This window comes from Sus scrofa, chromosome 2, assembly GCF_054392235.1.
Source record: "Sus scrofa isolate SSC_HxYL_T2T_F1_AM1 chromosome 2, Sscrofa_HxYL_maternal_Yorkshire_Landrace_v2.0, whole genome shotgun sequence".
NCBI lineage: Eukaryota > Metazoa > Chordata > Mammalia > Artiodactyla > Suidae > Sus > Sus scrofa.
Genome location: NC_139384.1, coordinates 700,231 through 707,500, shown reverse-complemented (window position 1 = coordinate 707,500; position 7,270 = coordinate 700,231).

Sequence of the window (7,270 nt, the reverse complement as noted above, 5' to 3'; positions counted from 1 at the left end):
GGATGGAGGATGATGGATGGATGGATGGAGGATGATGGATGATGGATGATGGATGGATGGATGGATGGAGGATGGATGGATGGATGGATGGAGGATGATGGATGATGGATGGATGGATGGATGGTGGATGGAGGATGGATGGTGGATGGAGGATGGATGATGGATGGAGGATGGAGGATGGATGGTGGATGGATGATGGATGAATGGATGGATGGATGAATGGATGGATGGAGGATGGATGGATGGATGGATGGAGGATGATGGATGATGGATGGATGGATGGATGGTGGATGGAGGATGGATGGTGGATGGAGGATGGATGATGGATGGTGGATTGATGGGAGGATGGATGGATGCATAGTTAGGCAGGTGGGTGGATGGATGGGTGGGTGGACAAACAAAATCTCTATGGAAGTGTAGAAGCTGCACAGGGCTCCCACGTCATGCGGGCTCCTGGTGTGCAGGCAATGACCAGGTACACCATCACCCCACCCACTAAAGCCTTCCCACCCCTGGGAGGCAGGCGCTCACATTACTACATTCTAGAGACAAAGAAACCAAAAATCAGCGAGAGTGAAAGAGCTCCCTGAGCTTGCCCAGCCAGAGACCACTCACAGCGACCCCAGGAGTTCTCTCGATCCCACCCCAGGCTGCCCATCACTTGACGATGGCTCTTTGTCATAGAAGCATGACTGTACTTTTTGGGGAACCCAGTATGAGTAACAGAAAATCAGGTCCCTGGAGTTCCCATTGTGCCTCAGTGGTAACGAATCCGACTAGGAACCATGAGGTTGTGGGCTCGATCCCTGGCCGCGCTCAGTGTGTTAAGGATCCGGCGTTGCCGTGAGCTGTGGTGCAGGTCACAGACACGGCTCACATCTGGCCTTGCTGTGGCTCTGGTGTAGGCCGATAGCTGTAGCTCTGATTTGACCCATAGTCTGGGAACCTCCATATGCTGCGGGTATGGCCCTAGAAAAGGCAAAACAAAAGAAAAGAAAATCGGGAGCCTGGTTGGTGTCACAGCCCCAGTGGAGGAATCCGCTTCTTCTCCTTCCTGGGGTTCCCTGAAGCCAGAGCCCCTTCCACCTGCACCCCTAGCAAAGCTGCCTCTTCCATCTCCGGTACAGTTAGGCTGTTTTGTCACATTTCTGCAGTCATCCTGGGATCCCCTGGCCTCCAAATTAACTCTTGTGTTTTGCATATACTAACGTTCACTCTCTGTGCTGCAAAGCCCTGCAGGTTTTGACAAGTGCAGGGTGTCATGTGGCCCCCTGACCGTGTCACAGGACCTCCTTGGCCCTAAACCCTCTGCTCTCAGCCCTCAGCATTGACTGATCTTTTTTTACCATCATCATGGTTTTAGCTTGAATATGTTTTTATGATTAATTTTGTCTCTAATTGCTAAGATAATTCTAGAATATCATGAAGCCACTATAAATGATGGCTATGATTTTACGTTGCAATAAGGAAAACATTAGGATTCACTGGGGTGGAAAATACAGGACAGGGAGTTCCCACTGAGTGCAGCCGGTTAAGGATCTAGCCCTGCCACAAGTGTAGCTTGGATTCGATCCCTGGCCCAGGGATTTCCACGCTGCAGGTGCAGTTTAAAAAAAAATTTACTGAGGTGTCATTGATGCAAAATAAACTGCACATGTTTGAGTTGGTTTGATCGGTTTTGACTTAAATACATAGCACACACTGAACCCCAGGCCACCCCCGGGACAGTGAGTGTGTATCACCGAGGAGAGCTCAGGCTCGTCCCCACTGCCCTGCTTCCTGTCCCTGCAGGTTAGTTTGCATTTTCTGGGATTTTATGGAAATGGATCTTTGTGTCTGGCTTCCTTCACTCAGCTTAAAGGCAGCGAGGTCCATCCACCTTGTCGCATATGCGTCGGAGCTCATTCCTTTCCATGCGTCAGTTTCCTTTGTGTGGAAAGAAAACAGTAGGCTCAGCCCCTCACCCGCTGCCCGTCTGGGCTGTTTCCAGCCAGAGGCTGTCACAAGAAACGCGCCAGGAACCCGTGTGCAGTAGTCCTTGTCCGGACGTGTTCACTGGGAGCCGAGGGTCTGGGCCACACAGCAGGTGTCTGCTCCGCGTTCTCAGCAAGCGCCAGGCTGTCTTCCAAGGGGGTCGAGCGCCCGCCACGCAGTGATGGATAGGCCTTCTCGCCACCGGCCGTCTAAGGAAGTCGAGGCTCTCGGGTGCGTTTCTCTGCTTTGGGGAAGTGTTTGCTCACATCTTTTGCCCCTGTGTATCGGGTTATTTGGGTGGGTTTTTATTGGGCTTCGAGAGTTGTTTCTATAGTCTAGGTTCAGTCCCGCAGCAGAGCTGCACTTGGCAAATGTGTTCTCTCTGCTGGGGACCTGGCTCGGATCGTCCGTGTCGGGAAATCAGACACAGGCACGCGGGGAGGTCTCGACAAGGCTCTTGCCTCCTGCGAAGGGCGCGGGGGCTCAAAAAGCAAAGAAGCAAAGACCCTCCCTGTTGATCCCTAGCGCCGGGGATGGAGCTGTCCCCTTCCCACGGGTCGGGTCAGGGCACACATTCCTCTCCCTTGGCTCATTTGAAACTCATTGTTCCTGGGAGAAGAGGGAACGAGGAGGGGGTGGCAGGAGGGTGTCTCGGCTGAAAGGGGAGCAAAGTGGAGTCGCCAGGATCTCCTTTGATGGAAAAGACATGAGGCACCGTCCGCAGATCTCTGCGGCTTGTTGTGTCCTTCTCCTAACAGCCTCTTGCAAAGCAGAAGGGTTTCGCCTTGATGAGGTGCAAATGGATTAGAGGGCACAGGTAGGAAACCTTTGCCTCGCCTGGGGTCACGCACATTGCCGCCCACACCTTCCGCTAAACGGATGAATTTGAGGTTTCCACCGTATCCATCCTGGGACCCTTTGGCTTGTGGTGCGAGGCATGGCCTGAAGCTTCCTTTACCACTCAAGGGCAGCCCGTTGTTGCAGCTCCTTCTGTGACCAGGCTCTCGTGGGTCACGGCTCAGCTCCCGTCTAAAAATTTACTTGTTTATCTAGCAGGCGTTTATTCCTGGGCTCTCCTTTCTGTTCCCTTGATCTCCTTGTCCGTCTTCGTGCTCCCACCGCACGGCTGTTTACTGCAGCTTTATAACAACTGCAGTATCACCTGAGGCTCTGACTTCTTTCCTCTTTTCCAGAGTCGGGTGGCGACTCTCCGTCCTGCGCCTGCCCTCGCTCAGGATTAAGGATCCGGCGTTGCCGCGAAGCTGCAGCATAGGTCACAGACACGGCTCAGATCCCGCGTGGCTGTGGCCGTGGGGTAGGCCAGCAGCTGCAGCTCCGATTCGACCCCCAGCCTGGGGACTTCCCTGTGCTGCAGGTGCGGCCCTGAAAGACCAAACAAAACAAAACGAAACCCCCCAAAAGCCTGCTGGTATTTTGGCAGAGATTGCGTCGAGTGTATAGACCAGTAGAGACCGGCTTGGGAAGAGTTAGATCTCAGCCACCCTGGCTCCTCCGAACCGTGAACGAGGCCTCTCGCCTTGTGTTTAGATCTTTAATTTCTCTCAGCAACATTTCAGTTTCACCGTCGGGTCTTTCCTGCCTTTTTTCTCTAAGGGTTTCGGTTTTTAGGCTGTTGTAAGTGGTCCCTTTCCATCAGTCGCTGAAAATAAAATCGATTTTTAGGTACTGACCTTATTGGCCTTTACAACCCCGACGAACTCACCCGCTAATCATAGTAGCTTTCTGGAAAATTCCAGATTTTCTCCGCAGACGGTCCTGTGACCTGTGCTTTAAGGCAGCTTCTCGTCCTCTTTTCCTGTCTGGATTCTTGTCTTCGATTCTGTGTCTTCGTGGCTGCACTGGCAGCGATTTCCAGCACGAGGTGGATCCAAGTGTAGCGCGGACACGCTCGGCGTGTGGCCACTTCAGGGAAAGGCAGGGGGCTCCGAGGGGGATGCTGCCGCGGGCAGGACGCGTAGACGGCCTCTCCCGGGCTGAGGATGCGCCCTACCGTGTGTCGTTTGCTGGGAGATTGTGTCGGGCAGCGGTGGTGAATCTTGTGCCTTTTTCGGCATCTGTTGGGATGACGGTACAGTTTCTCTTCTTTAATCTGGGAATACTGTGAATTATATTGACTTATGAATATTAAACCCACCACGTACTCCCGGGGCGGGGGGGGGGACATTTAGTTATGATCTTCATACACTGCTGGACTCGATTTGCTGAAATTTAGTTTTGACTTTCCGCCTCTGGGTTCCGGGTATGAGCCTGGAGCTGTGTGCTGCCTGCGTGGTGCGGGCGCCAGGGGAACGCTGCTCTCACAGAAAGAGCTGAAGACACGCCTCCGTTTCGGTCTTTCTGGAAGAGTCTGGCGGAGTCGGTGTTCCTCCATCCTTAGGTGCTTGACGGAATCACCCTGAGGCCGGCCGGCCTGGCGATTCCCTGCGCCGTTTTTGGCTTTGTTTTGTTCCTGTTTCTTTACTATATCAGGCTATTTGCTCATTCCTGCTTCTTGAGTAAATGCTGCCTTTCGCGGAATTGGCCCATTTCATCCGAGGTGCTAAACGCATTCGCAGAAAACTAAGCCTAGTGTTCCCTCGTTGCCCACACTCCACATCTGCGGCGCCTGCGGCGACGTCACCCCTCTCGTTCCCCACGTGGGTCATCTGCATCTCTGCTTTGCTCCGACGGTACCGACCCTCCCAAGGAAACAGCTTCTGGGGTTGCTGCTTTTTTCTCCAGTGCTTTGTTTTCTGCCTCGTCTTGTTAAGAATAACATTCCTTTCCTCTGCCTGCCTTGAACTCCATGTTCTCTTTTTCTTTTGTGATTTTTCCGAAGATGCGATCTCTCCTGTTGTAGCTGCGTAGTGCCTGAGGGGACCCCAAACACCACCGCTCCTCCCCGAGGCTCTGTCTCCGGGGCCCCCAAAGGCCAGCTCATGCCACCTGCTCTCCAGGCTCTTTCTGGCCTTTGGACCCCAGACAGACCTCGGAAACCCACCCTGTACCAATTCCTGACCCAGCAGAAAAAGGCAAAACGCAGAGGGCTTCAGCTCAGGGCTGGTCACACAGGTGCTGGAGGCCCTGAGGGGCAGGAAGGGGCTTCCGCCCCCAGGCCTGGGGGGAGCTCAAGGGGAGAGGGCCAGGCTGCCCAACGGAGCCTGGAGGGGGCGGTCGGGAGGGTGGGCACAGCCAGGGGTGGGGCTGCGCACGAGCCGCGTGCAGTGCCAGCAGGGACCCTGCCACAAGCTGGAGGGGGCTCAGAAGTGCCTCCTCCCTCTCCCCCCTCTCCACAGTGCTAGCCAGGGAGCCAGCGGGCCCCAAACCTGGTGGGTTCAAACCACAGCCCTGGAGAGATGACGGATGATACACAGACAAAGAGCTGTGATAACAGATGACAAACAGATCGACGGGACGGTAGACAGACAGTAGAAGGATGTATACACGGACGGATGTTCAGATGGACAGATGAGATGTGTGTGCAGCTGGCTCTTCCCAACACTGTCCACCAAGACGGCCTGCAGACAGGACGCCTCCAGGCAAGGATCATGCCCCGGGCCGGGGACTTGGTTCTCAGCACCAGCCTCCAGCCTCCAGCAGCCCAGGCTCCCTGCAGAAGCAGCTGAGCCTCTGGGCAAGAGCGCTGCGACTACCTGGAGCCGCATTTTGAGGTGTCGGACAGTAAGGCCGTGGTCAAACCGGGTGCAGGTCTGTCAACCCACAGAGGGGCGCCGCCGGCGGGCGCGACAAGCCTTGGAGCCGCAGAATCGGAAACTGTGACACGGGATCCTAACCCACGGAGTAAAACGAATATCGAGGCCATACGAATACACACCGTTGAATGAAGGGGAAGGACCATCTCATTCTTACAGAAAAACTGCAATCGATTCGTGTAGAAGAAGAGACGGAGAGAGAATTCCCCAGAGAAGAGCGGGGGAGCCGCTGCTCGCGCGGCCGCTGGCGCTGCGGTCAGGAGGCGGGCGTGCGAACGGAGAAGCATCTTCCTGCGGGTGCTCGCTAGCTGCTCAGTGGGAAGGCGGTAGCTGCAAGGAGGAACTGGCAGGCACCCCTTAACCGAGTGCGGGTGGTTCTCACCACACCAGCGGCAGGACCGGAGGCCACCCACCCCCCACCCCCCACCCCCGTACGATGCCCTGAGGGAGCGCCCCCCTCCAAACCTTCCCTCCCAATCTCAGCAAGCACCCGGCTTGCAAAATGCCCTCCACGGCCCCTCTCAGGGTCGGGGCCCGGCGCCAGGAGAGAAGGGCTGGCGTCTCGGGTGGGCGGGGCCCGAGGACGCACACCCCTCCCACCCACTGGGAGGGTCCTGACGGCGTCCCCGCCACCCCCCGGGGAGTCCAGCACCTCCACTGGTCGCAGCCTCGGGGGGCGCTGTTCCCTGCCGTCCAGTCCTCCTGGCGGGAGTTGTGGTCGCGCGTGGGGTCGCTGGACCCGGGGTGGCCCAATTGGAGGCTCTCACCGCCAAAGGAAGGTGGCCTGGGGACGGACTGGACGGCAGAGCCGAGGCGGCGGTCAGGTTATAGGACGTGCACCTGCTGACCCTGCTGCTCTGAGACCGGAAGTGGGCAGGACCCCCGCGGAGTTCTCGCTCCATCTGGACAAGGGAGGGGTCCCAGGCGCGGTGAACAGACGTCTAACCAGAATCGGAACAGCAGAGGGTCTCGGCCCCTCATTCCGTCCAGCTCAGACCAGTTCTCAGACCCAGAGCCCCAAAGAAAGGGCGGCCGGGGCCCCTGAGGAGGGGCCCTGGGGCGTCGCCGGACGTGGATGCCGTGGGTGCTGTGGGCCTTCCTCCAGCCTCCCTGGGGGCCCTGCAGCCACGGACTGGCACCTGCACTCTGGGGAAAGGGGTAGTGAGACTTGCTAGGGACTGCTGGACACGGCTCTGAACTGGCACCATTTCCAGGAGACCCCAAAAGTCCCCGTGGCCCGCCTGTCAGACGGGGTCTCCTGGAGGCCAGTGGGTGGGGCAGCTCCAGCTCAGGTCCACCCACAGTGCCCACTGGACCCTGACCTCACCAGCTCCTGAATGGAGGGTGGGACTCACTTCCTGGGCCTCCCTGAATGTCACCTGTCACAGAGGGCAAGGGGCAGCAACAAACACGCCCACACCGAGAGCCCGCCTCCCAGAAGGACGCAGGACAGTGAGACCCAGTGTTTGCCTCAAGTTGGCAGTTGCTTTAGAGGAGGGCGTTTCCAGAGTCCCGGGCAGGGGTACAGCAGTGAGCCTGGCTGGCAGAGGGAGGGGACTGAGCGTGGGGGCCCCAGGCTGCAG